This window comes from Mustela putorius, unplaced genomic scaffold, assembly GCF_011764305.1.
Source record: "Mustela putorius furo isolate JIRA1106 unplaced genomic scaffold, ASM1176430v1.1 tig00003962_pilon_pilon_pilon, whole genome shotgun sequence".
Taxonomy (NCBI): domain Eukaryota; kingdom Metazoa; phylum Chordata; class Mammalia; order Carnivora; family Mustelidae; genus Mustela; species Mustela putorius.
The window spans coordinates 24,845,527-24,867,054 of NW_025422106.1; the positions used below are offsets into that span (position 1 = coordinate 24,845,527).

At 47.9% G+C, this 21,528-nt stretch overlaps 1 protein-coding gene, 1 non-coding gene and 1 pseudogene across 5 annotated transcripts in view; 1 reads left to right on the plus strand and 2 right to left on the minus strand.

Moving 5' to 3' along the window:
* The window catches only part of RAP1GAP2 (RAP1 GTPase activating protein 2), a 206,283-nt gene that overhangs the window by 37,563 nt on the left and 147,192 nt on the right, over positions 1 to 21,528 (plus strand). The gene's annotated exons all lie outside the window — the stretch shown is intronic.
* On the minus strand, positions 2,909 to 2,981 carry TRNAK-CUU. The gene has a single exon. It is a non-coding gene; the product is annotated as a tRNA-Lys (tRNA).
* Positions 12,011 to 16,357, minus strand: LOC123389173 (annotated as a pseudogene).

Here is a 21,528-nt window from a genome sequence, read left to right on the forward strand (position 1 = left end):
TCTGAGGCAGCTGTGTTTGTGGCTTTTTGGGAACTGGTGACATTTAAAGCTCTCTCCCCACAGTCATGTGGGGAGGTTCATATGCTCTGGGTCACCTCATGTAAGCTGCACAGTCTCTCTATGTCTCGTTGGGGATAATACATATAGGTACTACTGTTGTAAGGTTTCAAAGAGATAATCCAGGGGAGGCGTGGAGTATGTTACCTGCCACAGGATTTTTGGTATTAGTAATCATAGTCCTGGACTGTGTGGACACTGATGCCCATGTGACATGTGCACATGCATGCAGCCATACCCCCCGGGGCAAACAGGACCTGTATGCATCCAGACCCAGGCCTGCGGCTGTCGGGAATGAGCCGCTGGTATTAGTGCGGGGACCTACACAGACACACCCTGATTTGGTAAACCTACCAAGAGAGCAGACGTGTGTGTATGTGTGTGTATGTGTATATGTGTATGCATTTATGTATATGTGTGTGTGCATGCGTATGCATGTGTGTATATGTGTGTGCATATGTATATATGTGTATGTGTGCATGCATATGGATGTATGTGTATGTGTGTATATGTATGCATATGTGTGTGTATGTATGTGTATATGTGTGTGTATGTGTATGTGTATATGCATATTTGTGTGTGTGTGTGTGTGTGTGTGTGTGTATGAGGCCCGGATGATCCGGCTTTTGTTGCATTCACACTCTGACATGATTCCTGGAGTTAGCAGCACCTGGGCTGGGCTCTGGGAGCCCAAGTTGCCTTGTTTCTATAGCAACCACAGTGCAGTAGAAATAGGAGGAGGGGCAGGGAGGGATGGGAAAGCCTGAGGGGGTGGCGATGAGGGGCGTCCTGCCTGCATGGGCTTGGGTCTGCTTCTACACCCTCCGCCATCCTGAGGCTCTTGTTTTGTTTGTCTGATTTTTACAATAGTGTCATGGCCACCTTGGAGTACTGATGACCCAAACTTGGCAGTTGTGAACATTTTGTTGCCTTTTCACCAAACCTTTTTAAACAATGATGGTAAAATATACCTATTATTTTAATAACATTATTACTTATTCAGTGGCATTATATTTATAATGTTATATAATGTTATATAACCATCCACCGCTAGTCATTTCTAGAACTTTTCATCCTTCCAAGCTGAAACTCCCTGTCTCCACCCCCCACCCCCAGCCCCTTGCTGACCAGCATTCTGCTTTCTGTCCCTGTGAATTTGGTCACTGTGCAACCCCAGAGAAGTGGGCTTGTGCAGGGTTGGCCCTTCTGTGTCTGGCATATTTCACTTGGGCGTAGTATCCTCAAGGTTCATCCGTGTGGTAGCATGTGTCAGAATCCCCTGCCTTTTTAAGATAAAATACACATAGAGTATTTTATTTATCCACATTTTGTTTATCCACTCATCTGTCGAGGAACGCTTGCACCTTCTGGCTGGTATGAATAATGCTGCTCTGAACACGAATCTACAAGACTCTGAGGAGTCCCTCAGTTCTTTTGGGCACATACCCAGAAGCTGAATTGCCAGATCATATGGTACTTCTGTATTAAACTTTTTGAGCTTTTTTTTTTTTTTTTTTTTAAATAAAGGAAATGGCATCCTCAAGTTAAATCCCTGTAATCACTTCTCCTTGTCTCCATTACCCTGTCTCCCCCCTCCGTAGAGGTGAGCACTGTTGGGAATTTGGTGTTTTTTTCTCAGTCTTTCTAATGCAGTCATATCCATGATTAGGTAGGTGTCTAGAGCCATTATATAGTTTTCTCTGTGTGTTAGGAATCCACATGCATCATGTCCTTTTAAATTTATATGAGTGTCATGGTCATGTTCTAGCATCGGACTGTTGGGGTCCAGGTCTTGGCTCTGCCACTTTCCAGCTTTTGAGACGTCCCAGCAGGTTACGTAATTTCTCTGTGCCTCATTTTAGTCATCTGTAAGATGGGAATAATAGTAAAGCCTAAAACCTGCTTGCAGGACTATTTTGGGAATTGTGTAAGCCTGCATATCTCTAGTGCTTAGAACAGTGTTTGTTGTTACCGCCATAGTTCTGCATCTGTGCCTCTCCACGTGGATTTTGGAATCTATCCATGGTGTCATGCATTTAGTTCCTTCTTTTTAACTGCCATGTGGTATTTATGTGTACGAATATGTTGTATTTTTTGCTTCCCCTTTGTATCTCCTATTGATGGTCTCTTGGGTCGTTAACATTTTCTTTTTTTTTTTTTTGTAAAGATCTATTTATTTGAGAGAGAGTGTGTACACGAGCATGAACACACAGGGTGGGGGAGTATGTGGAGGGAGAGAGTCTCAAGCCTCCTGGAGCCCTATGTGGGGCTCAATCTCACGACCCTGAGATCATGATCATGAGCTGAAACCAAGAGTTGGATGCTCAAGAGACTGTGCTACCCAGGCGCACACCCCCTCCCCGCAGTCTGTTTTCTTATATTGCAGAGAATGCTGTAGTGACTGTGTCCTTGTGTGACCTTCTGTGCATATGCATGAGAGCCTGGGGGCATACCTGCAGGTGAGGCTGTTGGGTTGCCCCTCTTCCAGATGTAGCCAGATTACCCTGAAGAGAGGTTTTATGTGCATTTCCTCTGTCCACTTTTAATCGGATTATTTGTTTTTTGGGTATTGAGTTGTATAAGTTCTTAATTTTTTCCATAGGTTTTTAATTTTTATTTATTTTTTTAAAGATTTTATTTATTTATTTGACAGAGAGAAATCACAGGTAGATGGAGAGGCAGGCAGAGAGAGAGAGAGGGAAGCAGGCTCCCTGCTGAGCAGAGAGCCCGATGCGGGACTCGATCCCAGGACCCTGAGATCATGACCTGAGCTGAAGGCAGCGGCTTAACCCACTGAGCCACCCAGGAACCCTAGGTTTTTTATTTATTTATTTTTTTTGAGTAGCCTCCATCCCCAACGTGGGGCTTGAACTCACAACCTTGAGAATAAGAGTCACATGCTCTACCGACTGAGCCAGCCAGGTCCCCCTATAAGTTCTTTATAGATTTGGGATACTGACCCATTATTGGATATGTCATTTGCAAATATCTTCTCCAACTTGGTAGGCTGCCATTTAATTTTGTTGATTGTTTCCTTTGCTGTGCAGAAACTTTTTATTCTGATATAACACTGTTATTTTATTCTTTTTTTTTTTAAAGATTTTATTTATTTATTTATTTGACACAGAGAGAGAGAGATCATAAGTAGGCAGAGAGGCAGGCAGAGAGAGAGAGGAGAAGGAGGCTTCCCACTGAGCAGAGAGCCTGATGCGGGACTCGATCCCAGGACCCTGGGACTATGACTGGAGCTGAAGGCAAAGGCCCAACCCGCTGAGCCACCAGGCGCCCCAACACTGTTATTTTATTTTGATATAACACCGTAGGTTAACTATACTGGAATTTAAAGTAAAAAAAAAAATAAAAAGGGTTTTATGATTTTTACTTATGGGTGGAATCTACAAAACAAAAACAAAAAGCAGAAACAGATTCATAAATACAGAGATCAAACCGATGGTTGTTAGAGGGGCAGAGTGTGGAAGGTACAGACTTCCAGTTATGGATTCAGTAAGTCACAGGCATGAAAGGTACAGCGTCAGGAATATAGTCCATTAGTAGCGTTGTGTGTGACAGATGGCAGCTACTCTTGTGAGCATAGCCTGATGTGCAGACTTAGCCAGTCACTGTGTGTACAGCTGAAAGTCACGGAACATTCTATGTCATGTATGCTGTGATAAAACCAAGTATATGTAATATGCATTATATGAATAGTATAGATATAATTTTTATTTTTATATTTTTAAAGGAGGTTTTACTGTTAACACTGCTGCCAGGGGTATATGTGGGTTCTATAGAACTGTTAATAATTTAGCCAACATTTCCTGTGTATTCTGTGCAGCTGCACTGTGTGAGATGCTTTTATATGCCTTATCTGGATCTTCACCTAGTCTTTCTGGGCTACGTTCTCCGAGTCCTATTTCACAGGTGAAGAAAATTAGCCTCTGAGATGTCCCTGGCTTAAATCACATAGCTGGTTTCTTTGTCTTTGAGTCCATGCTTCTGTCTGTGTTCAGGAGGCTCTTCAGTCACAGGGCCCCCACCTCTTCCAGGATCAGGGTGTGCTGTGTCCTGGAGGCGTGGCACACTGCCTGGGACCTGCTTGCACCCCCAGGGGCTCTAGGAGAGGATCTGACTTCTTGGCTCTTCATCACCGGGTCAGTCGGGTCTCTGCAGACGTGGTTAGAGTCAAACTGGCATGTGTGAAAAGGAGATGCCTTGGTCCAGGGAGTTGGTCTGTCTGTTGCGGGCATAGCTGGATGCCCAGGATCAAACAGTCCTTCAGGCTAGTACTGTCCTGTACAGGCATGTCTGGTGAGTCACATTTAAATTAATTAAAATTAGTACAGCTAGAAATGCAGTTCCCCATTTGCATTAGCCACATTCGCAGTGCTCAGTAGGCACATGTGGCTGGTGGCTCCTGTGCTGGTGAGCCCAGGTGCAGAACATTTCCACCATCACGGACAGTTCTGTTAGATGGCACTGTTTAGAAATAGAAGGCCACACTCCCCTGGTGGTTTTCCGAGAGCTGCACAAGCCCAGAGATTCTGCAGTCTGTGATGTTGTCTCCTGCTGCCTACATGCTCCTGGACCCTTGGGTCAGAAGGTGTCAGGCTGCCTGGATCTAGTGCCACTAGGTGGCGCCCTGGGGGTGGCCACGAGCCGGAGTTCACACACAGCTGTCCCTTCTGGCCAGGGAATAGGAGCTGAGAGAACCTGGTGAGGTCCAGCCCCGTGTAGTGAGTCGTAGGCCCTGGCTTCCCTGGCACTCAGGTGCACACACTGGTACGTGCACTGAGACAGGACCTTATCCGGAGTCACACACACAGTCACACCCACTCTCGGAAACACTGTCCCTAAAAAGCACAAACTTTTGTTTGACTTCTGCTGCCATGTTCTGTTGTAACAGCAATAAAGAGAGTTGCCAGTTCCAGAGCACTGGCTATTCTACCTCATTTCGTCCTCCCCACTGTCCTGTGAAGTCGCCCCTTCTGTTCTTTCCCTTTTACAGTGGAAGAAACCGAGGCTCAGGGTGGTACACTGACCTCCCCTGCCCTACAGGCGGTATAGGATGAAGGAGGACTCAGCCAAGGTTGTCTGGCTCCACAGGTTTTGTCATTATGTTTTCTCTCCCATTTTCTTTTTTTATGGAGCCCAGCGTGGGGCTTGAACTCACGACCCTGTGATTGAGACCCAAGTCTAAATCAAAGAGTCAGACACTTAACCGACAGAGCCACCCAGATGCCCCTGCTCTCTGGATCATACTTAATTTTGAGCACAAGCCCGAAGGCAGACCCAGTGGCACGCTCAGACACAGGTCCAGGCATGGAAGGATGGAATGGTGCTCTGCACTCACACGGACACACATCGATGCTGCTAGTCCCACTGAGGCTCGGGGGACACCTGGAGGGATCCAGATTGGGGGGGGTGGCTGCTGCCTCCATGTCAGGGGAGACAGGGCACTTCCTCTGTTCACACCTGAACCCAGGACTTCTCGGTGCTGTGGTGGAAGCCGCATCAGCCAGGGGGTTGGTTGGACACTCCGCCCCACTCCCCCTCCCACTTCCCCTTGGGACTGAGGTAGTTTCTGGTTTATAGGTCTGGGGGGGCTGTGTTATGAGACCATATGTCACATGACTATGCCTGATGCATTTTGGTCTCCCAATCTGGGGTCCAAGTTCCTCGGAGTGAACTGTGGGACCCAGGCTCTGTTCGGGGGGCGGGCCCCAGTGATGTCAACATGTCCTGCCTCCTGAATGGTATGGGTTCAGGAATTTGTGTCTGAGACAGGAATACTGTTGGGAGGCTAATTCAGTCAAAAATCCGTTTTGCCTTTATCTTTTTCTTGATCTTTTAGTCAACTGTGAGTACAGAGTAAGCGCCAATGCATCGGCTGTGGTGGGCCTCACGCGTACAGAAGAATGTGGGGCGACGGTGCCCTGCGTGCCACCTCTTGGGTTAGCTATCCAGAACTCACAGCTCACACCCTGAGTCAAGGTCAGAAGAGGCAGCCACGTTCTTGAGTGGTTGTGTAATAAATAAGGCAGTTGGAGAGAGGGCCAAGCACTACTGGAGCGATTACTGATTACACAGCGGGGAAACAACACAATTGAATGGGAAGTCGTGTATGGATTGCAGATTCTGTATACCAAGCTGAAGTAAGGAGATTTGGCTAAAGAAGAGGAAGGGGAAGTAGGTGTCGACGCTGGTGGGGGGTCTGAAGGGGACACCTGGAAGCTTTGAGGGCTGCCTCTGTACAGTGCCTGCTTTTACCTCCAAACATGTCATGCCCTTTGAACATAGGCTCATCACTAGCATTTCTCTCACCTGACACAGCAGGGTCATTTTTGGCTCACAGTTTGGGCAGGAGGGGGAAGACAGAAGACAAGAAACTTGGCTCCTATAACTGGGTCAGAGTTGGCACAGAGAAAGCAAGAGCATGGGGTGTTCATGCCTTTGAACTGTGAACAGCACTGAGGTCTACTGTGGGAGAAAGAGAGCTGTTTGTTTAGCTAATGAATATTCATTGGGCACCTACTTTGTGCCAGGCGCTGATTTGGGAGCTGGAGATCCTGCTTCTGTCACTCAGTAATGACGTTCCTTGGATAAAACTCCCGAACGTCTCTGAGATTCTGTTTTCCCATCTGGAAAGTGAAGATAATGAAAGCCCCTACGTCATAGGGATATTTGAGGGTTGAATGCACTCACATGAAAAGTGCTTAGCACAGTCCTTACTGCTCATGACCGTGGCTGTTACTGAAGACACTGAGAGTGGTTACGGGATTCAGGGCCTGGTCCCTGTGCCCAAGGAGCTCACAGTGTGTGGGTGACAGACGTTCAACAGCTAACTGCAAAGCTTGGGATGTGAGGCAATGCTGGTAGAGATATGGGAGGAGCAGAGAATTCTTCTTTGTGGAATCAGGCAATGCTTTCTGAAGGAGGTAGCATTTGTCGGTTGAAAAGGAATCCCACAAGAGGGGAGAGTTGTAGGGGGACATTTCAGGGCATAAGGGCAAAGTCATGGGATTGGCAAATGTATGGAGCTATTTGAGAAACAGTGAGTCAGGTACTGAGGTGAGTGTGGGGTATGCTCAGGGAGTGTGGGGGTGTCTCCGATGTGGGACTAAGGAGGGGATGGGGGCCCCAGGTTAGGGGGAGGGAGAGCCCCTGGGAAGGCAGCTTTGGCAGTCCTGGGGTGGAACTGGGAGGTGAGGACACTTGCTCCTGAGGAAACTGGAGGCAGGGACTGGGGCTGGAGGGGAGGGCCCTGGCCAGGGCCATGTGTAGGGGAATCTTCAGAGCAGGTGTCTGGTCCACGTGGGGTCTGTCTGTGTGAGTGGGGGAGTCCCAGAGAAGCTGGGAGTCCCATGAAGCTAGGCTTCATGCCTTGAAGATTTGCAGAGTTGTCCTGTGGGTCACCAAGCCGGGAGTACAGGAGGGAAACCCAGTTTTCATGGGGAAGATAATGACTTTGGCTTTGAACAGGGTGAGTTTGAAGAGCTTGTGGCCCATCTCCATGGAGTTTAAAGTTGGGTTCTTGAGCTCAGGGTAGCTCAGCTAAGTGAATATGGAGCCAGTTCATACAAAAGTAGACTGTTAAGATCTAGATGAGCCTCGTGGTACTTTCTAATGAGGGAGGCAGACAGGAACATAATAGAGAACCTGGGTGGTTTCAGATAACACCCAGTCCTGTGAAGGAAGCAGGACAGTGAGGTGAATAAGGGGCATGCACAGGGGATACTTTGGATGGTCAGAAATAATCCCTTCATTGAAATGACATTTGAGTGAAGAGAAGGGGCCAGCCACGAGGAGCATCCCAGGCAGTGGGAACAGGATGTATGTATTGAGGCGGGAACAGGCTTGGAGGCTTGGAGGTGGGAAGATGCAGAAGGAGGGTGGGAAATGGGTTAAGACCTGTCAGGCTTGACCCCTGCCTGGTGGGCAAGATGGGAGAACACATAGTTCTCCCCCACGCCAGCAGGTGGCGCTGTTAGCACAGACTGCCTGCTCTCCTGGCGGCCACGAGGGCAGAAGGGAGAACAGGTGCCTTGCGCTCGCTCAGGTTTAGAACTTGGGATGCGTTCTCTTCTTGCTCTCTGGGGAGATGAGGTCTACGCACGAGGGAGCCCTGGCCAGGGCCAGAAGAGCGGGTGACGATTTCCTGACTGTTGTGCTCCCTCTGCTGTGTCATTTTCAGTGTTTCTTTGCTCATCTTCTCTGTTGGTGACTGTTCCCTCCCCATTTCTGGGTATCTGCATCTTTTCCATCTCTCTTTGCTCTTCTGTCTTGCTCTCTCTCTGTCTCTGCTCCTCCCCTCTCCCATTGCTCCTGGTGCAGCTGGTTCCTGTCTCAGTGATTAATTACTTGCTTTCTTCAGATGGAGGGTGTGGTGAGTTAGGGCTAGGAAGGCATTTTTTTTTTTTTTTTTTAATCTCTCTGCCTACCGCCTCCTTCTCGGGGCTTCAGTTCTCTACGAAGGGAAAGGCCAGCGACCCCCATCAACAGAGAATGTTTCTGGGGGGCCCCTCACTCTAGAACCCCTTGGGACCCCTCCCGGTGCCTCGTCCAGCTCACCTGTAGCACTCCAGCAAGTGGCACTGGTCTCACATCACCCCTGGTGGTGGGAACCTGGGCTTGACCCAAGAAGGGAGAGCTGGACAGCAAAAGGGATCACATGAATCAGTGGAAGAGCTCCATAGAGACTGTCAGGGAAAGGTCATTTTATGCCACAGAGATAAAGCAACCTCCACCCCTCCCTCCATGCTTCAGACATGCTCTTTGAGTGATTTCTCAGACTGAACTGGCTGCAGCCTGGTGTTGACCTCCTGGCCCATCTGGCAGGATCAAGGCTGTTGGGTGAGCAGAGTGCTTAAGAGCTTGGTTTCTTAAAGCCCCCTGCCCAGTGGGGAGTCCAGCTCTGTACCTTACCTGAAACCATGGGCAAATGGCTTCACCTTTCCATCTCTCAGCTTCTAAGTCTGTAAAATGGGAGTATTAAGAGTAATACCACACAGATTGTCATGATGATTAATTCAGTCAACAAGTGTAAAGTGCTTCCAACAGTACACATGGTAAATGCAATGAAATTGCTTGTTAAAATAACATTTATTAATGATTAATAAAGCTTATACTTGTAATACATTAGTAATTAATTGATATTAATATTAATATAATAACAGCAATAGAATGGTAACGTCTTCTTAGTAAGACTATAGAGGGCTTTCTGGTCTCCCTAGAAGGCAGGACTGAGACATTTGCTTCCAGAAGACCTCAGCTTCCTGGGCTTGTGCTTATATACAAAAATCATTATCCATGTGTGCGCGTCTGTGTGTTTACTGGAAAGATGACATCACATGATGTTAAAGAAAACATGGCTCAGTGGGTAGAGCATGCGATGCTTAATCTCAGAGTTGTGAGTTCAAACCTGCGTTGGGTGTGGAGCCTACTTAAAAAATACAAGAAGTAGGGTGCCTTGGTGGCTCAGTGGGTTAAAGCCTCTGCCTTTGGGTCCTGAGATCGAGCCCCGAATTGGGCTCTCTGCTTGGTGGGGAACCTGTTTCCTCCTCTCTCTCTGCCTGCCTCTCTGCCTACTTGTGAGCTCTGTCTGTCAAATAAATAAAATCTTAAAAAAAATACAAGAAGTAAAAGAAAACATGAGAAAAGTGAAGCAAAAAGCTCCTGTGATTAATCTTTTCTCCCTCATGGAAATTATTCCCAGGTTTGCACCGATGTAGGCCAGTGGTTACCAAAGGGGACCATCTGGGGGTATTTGTTAAAATTCAGATTCCTGGACTTCACCCCAGATGTGTTGTACTGGAATTTGGAGGGTGGACCTGGGACCTGCAGCTTTCATGATGGCTGCAGACTGTGCTTGGGCACATGGAGTGTGGGGCTCCCCTTGGAAACTCTGAGCATCAGTGGCTTTCACCTGTGCTGTCCGCCGATCTCATCACCCGAAGGCTGGTCACCTGCACTCGGTTGTCATTGTCCTGAGTTGGGAGAGGTATCGAGGAGCATCCCAAGGGAGGCGGCTCACGGTGTACCCAGCAGCCTTGTCTCCAGGGCATAAATAAATGAACTGATCTCTTATTAGTTGACATTTAGGTTGCTTCAAGTTCTCCATCCCCAGAAATGCCAAAGGAACACCCATTTTGATGAAAGTAGTTTCTTGAGTGTGCAGAATTTATTTCCTTGGGCTATATATTCCTGAGGGTGGAATAACTGGCCCTAAGGGTCTGGACCTCTGTTTTTATGAGTATTGCTAAGTGTTTCCACTATGCTGTCTAAAGTATTGTGGTTATCCTGACTGATACTATTTAACTATTTACTTATAATTTCCTTTGAATAGTAGATGTATTTACATGTATTTGGTTCAAAAAGCAAATTGACATAAAAATATATACAGTGAGAAGATTGCCTCTTACTACGAACGAGTCCACCCTGTTACCTCCTTAAATCCACTTAAGAGGTCCTTTCCAGTCCTTCTGTATAAATTCCTATATAATATGAACATATATACTTCTTTTTAAAGATTTTATTTATTTGACAAAGTAAGTGAGAGAGAGAGAGAAAGAACGATCGAGGGGAAGGAGCACAGGCAGAGAGAGAAGCAGGCTCTCCCCTGAGCAGGGACCCTGACATGGGGCTTGATCTCACGACCCTGGGGTTATGATCTGAGCTGAAGGTAGACACTTAACTGACTGAGCCACTCAGGTGCCCCAGGCTGAGCTCACTCTTTGTAACCATTGCATAGTAGCTAGTTTGTGAATCTATCACATTCTGCTTACCTGTTTTCCCTCTAAACAATTGTTCCTGATGTTTTTTAACTCTTATAGAAAGTGCTCCAACGAACATGCTTGTACATGTTCAGTATACATGCTTGTGCATGGGGGAATATGTTTCTAGACATGAGTAAAGCTTAGGGGTGATACTGCTGGGGGTAGGGTAGGTGACTTCTTTTAGCCATACTGCTAAATTGTCAACAGCTTTTATTCCACCACGGGTGGGTGTGGACGTTCACCAGTCTGTTGGGTGAAATGTCCTTTTTGTTAGGATCTCATTTCTCTGATTTCTCATTCTCTTGAGTCTCTCCAGTTGTGCACTGCCCACCACACCATCCGCCCCGAGCAGCACAGTCCTCTCTAAGTCAGTGGATTGTGGCCCTCTGAATTGTCTGCATGTATCTGGGATCTTCGCAGGAAGCTTCTTTTGTGGAGAATATCTTCCACCCCTCCCTTTTTTGAAGCCCCAGGAGTCCAGAGAGCCTTACTGACAGGAGAGATGGCTGGCAAGTTGTCATGAGATTGAATGCAGTGACCTCCCAGTCACGTTCAGAGGGGCTGGCTATGGTTTTTCACCTTGTCATGGTTACAAGACACCAGTCCCACCCTGCAGGTGCCTTGGGGGAAGCCACAGCTTAGAGCCCAGCTACATTTTCTTTGCTGATAAAACTGAGAGGTCAGATCTTACTGGGCTGGTCTAGGGTGTTGTCTGCCCATCTTAAGGTCAAGTTCTAAGAACTGGGTCCCCTGAGAGGCCTAGAACTAACAACTGGGGAGAGAGGGGGTGACCTAGGAGACCGCTCCTATCACCAATACCTTGGAAAGGACCATCTCATCTTAGCCTCTGTCTTTAGTTCTTTTTTCAGGTGCCCCTTTAGCCCTCATCTTACAGCAGAGAATACAGACTAGGGAAGGGACCTACAGATAACAAGAGGAGAGATCTGGTCCATTTGTCAGTGGTTCTGTCTCTCTTTGTCTGTATAAGGATGGTAAGGTAGAGACAAGTTGTGGACATCAGGACACCTTACATCTAAATACTCAACAAAGGGGCCCCTGGGTGGCTCAGTTGTTAAACATCTGCCTTCAGCTTGGGTCGTGGACCCAGGGTCCTGGGATCGAGTCCCACATCGGGCTCCCTGCTCAGTGGAGAGCCTGCTTCTCCCTTTCCCTCTGCCTGCTGCTCTGCCTACTTGTGCTCTCTCTCCATCTCTCTAATAATTAAATAAAATCTTTAAAAAATTTTAAAAAAAATACTCACCAAAACCTCACCAATAATAAATACTATTCTCTGATGTAACCACAATAGTATTATCACACATAAGCAAATTAATATTAATGTAATAAGATAATTTACCATACAGTCTCTGTATAAATGTTTCCAGTTGTTCCAAGTTTGAATATGGATCGTGTAGTAGGTGATATTATTGACTTTTTGTTAGTGGCCACTGCACTGGGTTGTCACACTTCTTTAGATTCCTTAAATATAGAACAGCAGACTTGGCAAAGTGGTTCTATAGAATGTCCCACATTTTGGATTTGTTGGTCTGTTCCCCCTCCCTCCTTTTTTAAACATCTTCCTTGAATAGTCCTTGATCTTATTGAAGAAAGATGAAATGAGTGACCTGCATGCTGGCAGCAGAGAGGAAGAGAGAAATTCCTGGTTTATTCTCAGGGTCAGAATTGTGCCATTTGCTTTCCCCTTGATAGTGTTGAGGACTCTCCATGAACTGTCCCCAAGCCTGTCGCTCATTGGGTGGGTTGGTGCACCCAGGTCTGTTTGTATTGGAGAAGCAGTTTCGGGGGTTCTTCCCAGGAAGCCTTCTCCATGGTCCACCTTGGGGGTTGGTCCCCTGGGGTGAGGGAGTGATCTGGCCCTCTTACTTGTTAAAGCTTAATTTTGCCCCCCCCCCCATGTGTGTCCTTACCCATTGGGTACAGATCTACGTTAGTTAACTAGGTCACTCATGACAGAAACCTAGTTCACATTGGCTTAGGGAAAAAAAAAAAGACATCAAAAGGAAAAACAAATCCAAAAAAGTTCTTGTAATGGATACCTTTATGAAAACTCGGCTTCAGGAATGGCTGGATTCAGGTAGGTCAGAAAATATTAGTCTGTTTGGCTCTGGTTTCCTCCACATTCACTTCATTTGTAGGCAGCTCTCCTCTCATAACACAGCCACCAAATCTGGAAGCTCCAAGGTTAGTAAGCTGCTTCTTCCTGTGATGCCAGCAAAGATTCAGGTGTTCACTCTGGACTTACCAGGTTAATGTGCTCTTCCCTAAAGTGATCACTGTGGCTTAGTGAATGGAATACATGGATTGGTCAGGCCTGGACCATGGTACCCACCTGAGAGTTCAGAATGGGTAGGTTGGGAGAAGCACAGCCCCACCTGAGTCACAAAAAACAACAATGGTGTCAGAGTGCTTTCCAAGGTCTGTCAACCAGGGGGGCCTGGGTACTGAACAGGCAGAAATCTGGTGAAAGGCTTGGGGAGCCTCTGGCCCAATCACTACCTACTCTCCTGGAGTCTCCAGTACTCTTCATTTTGGATTTTGTGGGGGTCAGTATCTATGGGGATCATTTGTGGCTGGTTCCCAGCTCTGCTTCTTAGTAGCTGTGTGATCCTGGATAGGAGCATTAACCTCTCTGTGTCTAAGTTTACTCATCTAGCAAATGGGGAGGATATATATATATATTTTGAAGATTTTATTTATTTATTTAGTTGAAAGAGAAAGAGAGATAAGGAGAGAGAGTGTATGTGTGAGCGAGGGGTGGGAGAGGGGCAGAGGGAGAGGGAGAAGCATACTCCCCTCTGAGCAGGGACCTGAGCCGAAGGCAGATGCTTAACTGACTGAGTCACCCAGGCTTCTCAGGATGAGCAACACCTGCCCTCAGAGCTGTTCCTGGACAGGAACAGCTGGGATGGTGACCTACACTAGGCTGTGGACACCTCAGGACTGGTGGGGTGATTTCTTCACGGGGAATCATCTGAGCCCTTAGCTCATTCTCTGAGTTCCATGTGGGGAGAGGAAGAAGGTAGAAACGCACGGGCTGATTCCAAAGTTGGAACTGGGAAAAGTGACATTAGATGGTACAGGGACACAGCATGGCTTGGCACTGGTCACTGGAGAGAAAGCCATCCCCTTTTTGGGTCTCTTTTGGAGCTCCTCACAACCTCAAGGAGAAAATCTCAGTTAGGTGCTAATATGTCTTTAACATCTCTGTAACATTTGCTATTCTTCCTTGTTAGTAGAGACTCAGGGCCTTGGGCAGGCTACAGTGTCCAGTGAGCTGAAATATAATAACCTTGTTTGATTTTTGTCATATTTACTTTCCTTTGGAGGGGGTTGTCAAATGATCCCATGTTGAAATATCTTCCTTAATAGTTCTTAACTAGTGGGGCATCCCACGGCCCCACTGTTGAGGTCACCTGTGGGGTTGGGAGGGTGATGGTATCAACATTGCAGCCCACAGACTGGGCAGTCCTTGGGGGCTCATCAGTGCTTCCAGAGAGTTCTCTGGCTGAAGATCAGTGCCGCATCTGTCGGGCATTGCTGACAGTCTCATCAAAAGTGATGTTTCCACTGTGCTTCATGTTTTCCTGCTTCTTTCAGTCTCTTGGTGGTTCCTTGAGGGCTTTGATAAGCAAGACAGAGGCAGAAGGTCCCACTTCAGTCTGGGCCTGTCTGTTGTGAATGGCCAGTTTCATGGTCATCCTCAGACCTTTCCAATCACCGGTTGCCTTGGCCACATCATCACCAGGCTTTTTGGGAGACAGCCGCAGGGGGCCCGGTCTCTGGGGCCAGGGCAGACAGACGTGGCACTGACTTCCCCACCGGTATGCCGCAGGTATATGACTTCGACTTCATTGGGCTTGAACTTAGGCCTCATGGTGGAGGTGGCTGGTGTCCGATGAACCAGATTCGGGACCACCTAAGAGAGTTGTACCTTCGCTGCATTTAACGCTTTTATTTTTCTTAGAGAAAACACTCTTAGAAAAACTCCCTCTAGGCTTGGCAGGAAATACGGTATTTTTGGAGCCCTCTCCTCCCTGGGGTTGTCTAAAAGCTGAGGTGGCTTTCAGGAACTCCAAAAGAAACCTTAGAGTTGGAGCAGCTGCCTTGCAGTTTCTAGACTCCCCAGGCTGCCCCAGCTTGATGCAGGGCCCTAAGAAGGCATCCTTTTAGCCACCCCATCTGAATCTTTCCATCTGTGAGGAGGGGAGGGTGGGTTTCTAACCCTGGGACCTCAGTGCTCTGCCTTACCTTACAGCCAGCCAAAACCCTTCTGTCAAGTCAAAAGCCTAAAGATCTTCTGGGGCCAAGGAAGCTCAGACTCCAGGACACAAGATCCTCCTGGAGGGCTACCCTTCCTTACTCCTATCTTACTCCTTCTCCACCGCCCACCCTCCCCACCCAGTGCTTCCATCCCTCCTCCCTTCCAATGATGTTTACTGAGCGTTGGAGTGGGTCAGATGCCATTCAGGGTGCATGGAAATGGTGGTGATGTCTGAGACATCCATGGTGTCTGCCTTTGTGCGGTTTATGGTCCACTGGGACAGAAAGACCAAACAACAAGTGAACAGACAAATCAATAAAAACAGAACAAACAAAACAAGCTAGGTCCCCCGTAACCAAGGGGATGTACTCTAGGTAAGTGCTCAACGAAGGCCTCTCTGGGGAGGAGGCATTCTTTTGTGACGGATCAACAGCCGAGAAAGCAGCTCAGTTGATTTCCCCATTGGATCTTTTGGGTACATTACACTGTCAATTCATTGTCCTGCCTCTGGGGCACCCACTGCTTTGCAGGGTGGGGTGGGTTGCAACTGTCTCTGTTCTAGACCCCTGCTTTCCCAGGTTGGTGAAGAGAGTGATTCTCATAACTGACATGGGGGTCATGTGAAGGTCACTGACTGCTTTGCCTGGAGACTATCTTAGGACACCCTTCCTTACATGTCCCCTGCCATGACAGATTTGACAGATGGTGTTCCCATAAAGCCAGCTCCTGAGCCTGGCTCCCCACAACTTTGAAATGGCTCTAATCTATTAAGAAGAAGAAGGGACGAATTGGGAGGCTTTGGTTCTTTAGTGATGAGCTGCAACCCATCATTTGTGACCCACGCAGTCCCTGATCCTGTCTCGTGACTGAGTGAAGAGGGCCGGGGCAAGGGAGGAAATGGATGGAAGCAAAGACTTTGGAGGCTTGGGTAAAAGGATCATCAACCCTGCACAGTTTTGGGACTTGGGAACTAAATGGGGTTTCTCTAAAGGTGGAGGGGAGTTGCTTACCCAAAGAGCGCAGGTTACAGCAGAAGTAATGCAGGCTAGATAGCTGGAAGGACTTTCCTGATGTAAAGAGCGAAAGAGCCCTGGAAAGCCTGCCTGGTAGAAAGCTTGCAAAGCTCAGACAGCTGCTCTCCAGGAGCCTCAGGGCTGGGTCCCACGGGGCAAAGCTCCAAGCCCTGGGAGTCTGTGTCAACACTGGAGATCAACTTTGTGTTTGTGTTTGAGGCTAAGAGGACTTAATGTCCGAGTGGGAAAGAGCTATTAACACATCAGTGAGTCCCAGTGCAGAGTCCGTTGTGAAGGAAGCACCTTTCGTGGAGCCGAAGAGCTTTGATTACCCCCACCCATGGGGCAGTTTCCTCTAGAAAGGAGTGTCCATCCTAAGGAAGCGAGAGATTAGCTCAGACAACAGAAAACAGATTAAGTTTTATCAGGGTTCAGTAGATGGGGCCCTCACCTATGAAGTTTCTGGTTGACCAGGCTCATGAGCTGTCCGTGGTGCACACAGCAGTCCTCCTGGTGTTGACTCAGAGGTGACGTTGGTACTCCTGCCTGGTCTGGTGCCAGCAGCTCGGCATCCCAACCCTGCCTCTGCACACATGTGTGTGCATGCACGTGTACGTGTGTACACACGTAGACACAGACACATACCTTGGTGGAATGTGTGGTGCAGGGAATGCAGATGGACTGTGTGGGTACCTAAATCCTAGATTGACCTGAGGGTGTCTGTGTGTGTGTGTGTGTGTGTGTGTATGTGTTAAATACTTGCCTGCTCATACACAGCAGTGCCTCAGTCTTTCTAAAAACTCTTGCATATGGCAAATGCATACAAGTCAGGAGCAAAAAGGGTCTAAAGTGAGCTTCACCACAGCCCTCCAGTGCTCACTCTCACTGTTGTCAAGCTCAGTTCTTTGGTTTCCGGGTGAACAGTCACTGAGCGAGGATTCAAAACAACATAGTGAGCAAAGCCCCCCCACCCCTGCCAAGAGTACTTGTTAGGGGTGTCACAGGCATTTTCATTTAAAATGTCTGACAACGGGGCGCCTGGGTGGCTCAGTCTGTTAAGTGGCTGACTTCAGCTAAGGTCATGATCTCAGGGTCCTGGGATCGAGTCCCTGCTTCTTCCTCTCCCACTCCCCCTGCTTGTGTTTCCTCTCTCTCTCTCTCTATGTCTCTCTCTGTCAGATAGATAAAATCTTAAAAAAAAAAAAAAGTTTGACCATAGCCATCTTTTTACTTAGAAAACAAAAATGGAGTCCTTATAAATTTGTATATAGTATAAAAACACAAAGATGACAATAAAAAACATCATTTACTTCCAGAGATAATCTGTTAACCTTTTCTTCCCACTATGAACATCTTCTCTTACTTTGATTATGGAAAATGTCAAGCACATACACGGTAAATAGAATCGTGCCCCCAGCAGCTAGTGCCGTGCCTGGGTCAGCCAGACCTCCACCCAGCCCACTCCTTACTGCGCTTACTGTTAATTTCAGTGTTTTGGGTGTAAAAGTTACATATATTGAAATGCACAGATCTTAATTGTACATTTTGGACAAATGGATTCCACCACCCTTTCCTGAAATAGAACATTTCTGTCTCTCCAGAAGCTTCCTTACCCCCAGAGGCAACCACTGCCCTAATTCTTACACCTTAGATTGTCTGTTTTAGAATTCATATAAATGCAATCATACCTTTTTTTTGTATCTAGCTTTTTTTTCACTCAGCATACTGTTTCAGAAAGTCATCCCTGTTTTTGCATGTCTTGGTATTTTGTTCCTTTTTACTACCAAGTGGTGTTCCGTGGTACGGATATTACACAGTTTGTTTTTGGACTGTCCATTTTATTTATTTTTGTTTATTTATTTAAGATTCTACTTATTGATTTGAGAGAGAGAGTGCGAACGAGCGAGAGAGAGCATGAGCAGGGAGGAGAGGGAAAAGCCAGCTCCCTGTGAGCAGGGAACCTGGTATGGGGCTCGATCCCAGGACCCTGGGATCAGGACCTGAGCTGAAGGCAGACACTCAACCGACTGAGCCATGCAGGTGCCCCATAACGGAGTTTTAGCGTGGTGCAGTGGTTGGTATTGATCATAATGGCTCTGAGCCACCAAGGAAAGGTTGCCTTTAAAAAGAACGAAAATGTGTAAGACTTTAGAGAGATTTTCGGCCAAGGTTATTACGCTAAGAGCAAGCAGGCACCAAAAAGTTTTGCAAGTCAGAGCTCTAGTTGTCTGGAAATCTCAGTTAGGCGTAATACGTCATTTCTCAAGGAAGCCAGAGACAGAAGGCGTGACTGGGTGTATAAAAGAGTATATAAATAATACATGTATAAGAAACCATTCTGTTCTTTGTAGATCCAAACAGAATAGGTTTTTGGAGAGTCTGCCGGTTCTTGCTTAGAACGATGTTGCTAAGCAATGTTGCTAATATTATGGAAAGACAGCTTTCCTCCTCACTTTTCCACTCAGTCTTGGGAAGTTGGGGAGTAGAAGTGGCTTTGGGTAGCTACAGCTGGCGAGGCTTGGTGATGTGACTTGGGGACCAGGAACCCCGGGTGTGAGAGGAGGTCCTCAGTGTGACAGGCTGCAGGCCACTCAGTCCTCAGCCTCTTCCGCTCCTGGTTCTCTGGGGGGAGCCCTGGGTGGCCACCATGCAAAATTTGCTTCATGTGCATCAGATATGTCACACACAGAAAAGTCCTCTCGAATGTTTCTATCGAGGGAAAAATTATAGTCATGCCACTTAGATTCATGGGTTCAGTCCTGATTGACGTCGTGCATGGCAGGCTCTGGATCCCAAACGACGTGCAGCCTGAAGGCTGGATCCCTGCCACAGAGTGGGATCTGTGGGTTTCCTCAGGCACAGTTTCCTTTCCTTGGAGCTCGGAAATGCCACACAAGTTACCAAGATCCGTTTCCAAAATCTGAGCCAGTTTCTAGGCAGATCCTCTGTTTAGTATGAAATGTGTGGCTCCAGGAAAGTACAGCTGTTGCCAGGGCTCCTGAGACTTGTCTTTGCGGCCTCCCTGATGGGCCTGGGCATCACCTGGTGCAGTCACTGAAGGAACGTGTTGTGGTATGGGCCCCCTTGGGGGCTGCTGGTGGGCTCTGAGAGGGGACATTGGGAACTGGGAGGAGAGGCAGTTCATTGGGTGTTGGCAAAGACCCCTCCTGCATCTCTCTTTTCAAAGTAGGAATGGTGGGCGCATGAGAGAGTCAGTGAAACATCTGACTCTTGGTTGTGGCTCAGGCCTTGATCTGAGGGTTGTGAGTTCAAGCCCTGTGCTGGGCTCCATGCTGGGCATAGAGCCTACTTAAAAACAGAACAAAGTATAAATGGCTTCCACACCTCAGACCTTTCCAGTCTTTCCCTCCTCTCTCTTTCCCTCCCTCTTTTTCCCTCTGGAGCACCCCCCACCCCCACCCCTCTCCCCTTTTTTCTCTTCTTCCTGGTCTAGTAACCCAGAGACACAACTGTAATGAGGCCCAGCAGGGGGCGCTGATGTACCTGCCAAGAATGAATGTCATCCTGTTGCCTAGAGCACAGGTGTGGGTGTTCCATAGAAGTGAGAGTGAGAGAGGCTTCAGAGTGATTTCGCCGAGCTGCTGTATATGCGGATGTGCCCCAAAGGCAGAAGAGAGTGGCAGTCCTGGCCTGTCCTGAGTGGGCCTAAGGTTATGCGATCTATAGGGTGGTTGGAGAAGCTGTCCCCTGCAGAAGGGGAGGGGCGAGGCGTCTGAAAGAAGTCTGGTTTTCATGGAAGGCCCCACCCCGCTGGCTTCCCAGCCCCTCTTTGCTGCCTATCTTTTCCCAGTCCTAGCCAAGAAGGGGTTGCAGTCATTTTCCAGAAGCATGGAGGTCCCAGAGCTCGAGGGGGCATGGGGTGGAGAAGGAGCCCTTGCTCCTGTTTCTCTCTGAGACTTGGGCGCTGGGCTAAGTCCCAGTTTCACACGGATGTGTCTCCTGGAGCGGGTTCCCAGGCACAGAAGGCCCTTTTCTTTAGGATCAAGCATGCGTGTCTGTCTGTCTCACCCCACTGGCCCCTTAGGAACGAGGTGTGCAGCTGTCTGCCCTCTGTTCATGATTAACTTCCCTGTGGTGCCCTCCTCCGACTCCCACCCAGGTCCCTTCAGCTTTTGGGCTTACCCCCAGTGGGGCAGAGACCCAGGTTGGCAGCTGCCTGGCACTTTGTCTCAGGGACTGGGGGTTTGGGGGGGGGGTAGGGGTGGGCGGGAACCGACCTTTGAGGTTCTGTGAGCTGGGACACTGCTAGGGATAGACTGCTGGTAAAGATTGGGAGACCCCTTTCCTGCAGTCCTCCCTGACCTCCTTTGCTCTGGTCTGCTTCTGTCCAGCCTTCTCTGTTGACTCACTGATGTGAAAAATGTTCCCTTTCTTTCTTTTTTTTTAAAGATTTTATTTATTTATATGACAGAGAGACAGCAAGAGAGGGAACACAGCAGGGGGAGTGGGAGAGGGAGAAGCAGGCTTCCTGTGGAGCAGGGAGCCTAATGTGGGGCTCAGGATCCCAGGACCCTGTGGTCATGACCTGAGTCGAAGGCAGACGTTTAACGACTGAGCCACCTGGGTAAGCCACCCGGGTGTCCCGAAAAGTGTTCCCTTTTGATTCTCTTTCAAACTTTGTGATTTCTTTAAAGACCATGTCTTTGTTTGGTGCAAGTGCTTTGGCTAACACCTAACACTTGCCTCTTTTTTCTCTTAACAAAGTTGTTTGAAGCTCAGAGACTTGGTCAGGCAATAATATTGAGCTAGATTTTAATAAGTTTGTATTTGTTTTCATGATATGAATGACAAGCGATCATAAGTTTTCATTTAGGGCAGTAATGTTTTCTTTTAAAAGTAATTAAGTTAAAAAGTGAGTTGATTTAATTAAGGGGAAATAATATTAAATGACGGGGTATGTGATGTTGAGCCAAAAAATGGTGAAGGGGGTATGTGAATGGCCTAATTTTGGGGAACTGTGGCTGGGTCACACTGCACCAGGTAGCCTGGCATGGGGTTGTTTCGTGGTTCCTGTGTGTTAGAGCAATGTTTGTTTTAGGTGGTCTTCTCTTTCTCACTTACCTTAGTCCCTCTGCACAAAGTACTTAATAAATGTTGGTGGGATGGGGAAGTCTAGCATGGATGGCCATTGCATTCTCTGCCTTATACTAGGGAGATGGAGGGGTGCCCCCTTTCCACCAGCACCTGGTGCCCCATTGGGGCACACACCCTATGTCAGTTCTTCTCATTCTCCTGCATTCTCCATGCAGGCTTCATCTTCACTTCAGAACTGAAAGGCAGACGGTCGCGGGGCAGCTTGTTATGCTTTGGTGTTTTGGTGCGCGGTATGGACAGAAGGAAGGGCTTCCTCACTGTCAGCAAACTTCTACCTCTAGGGCCTCAG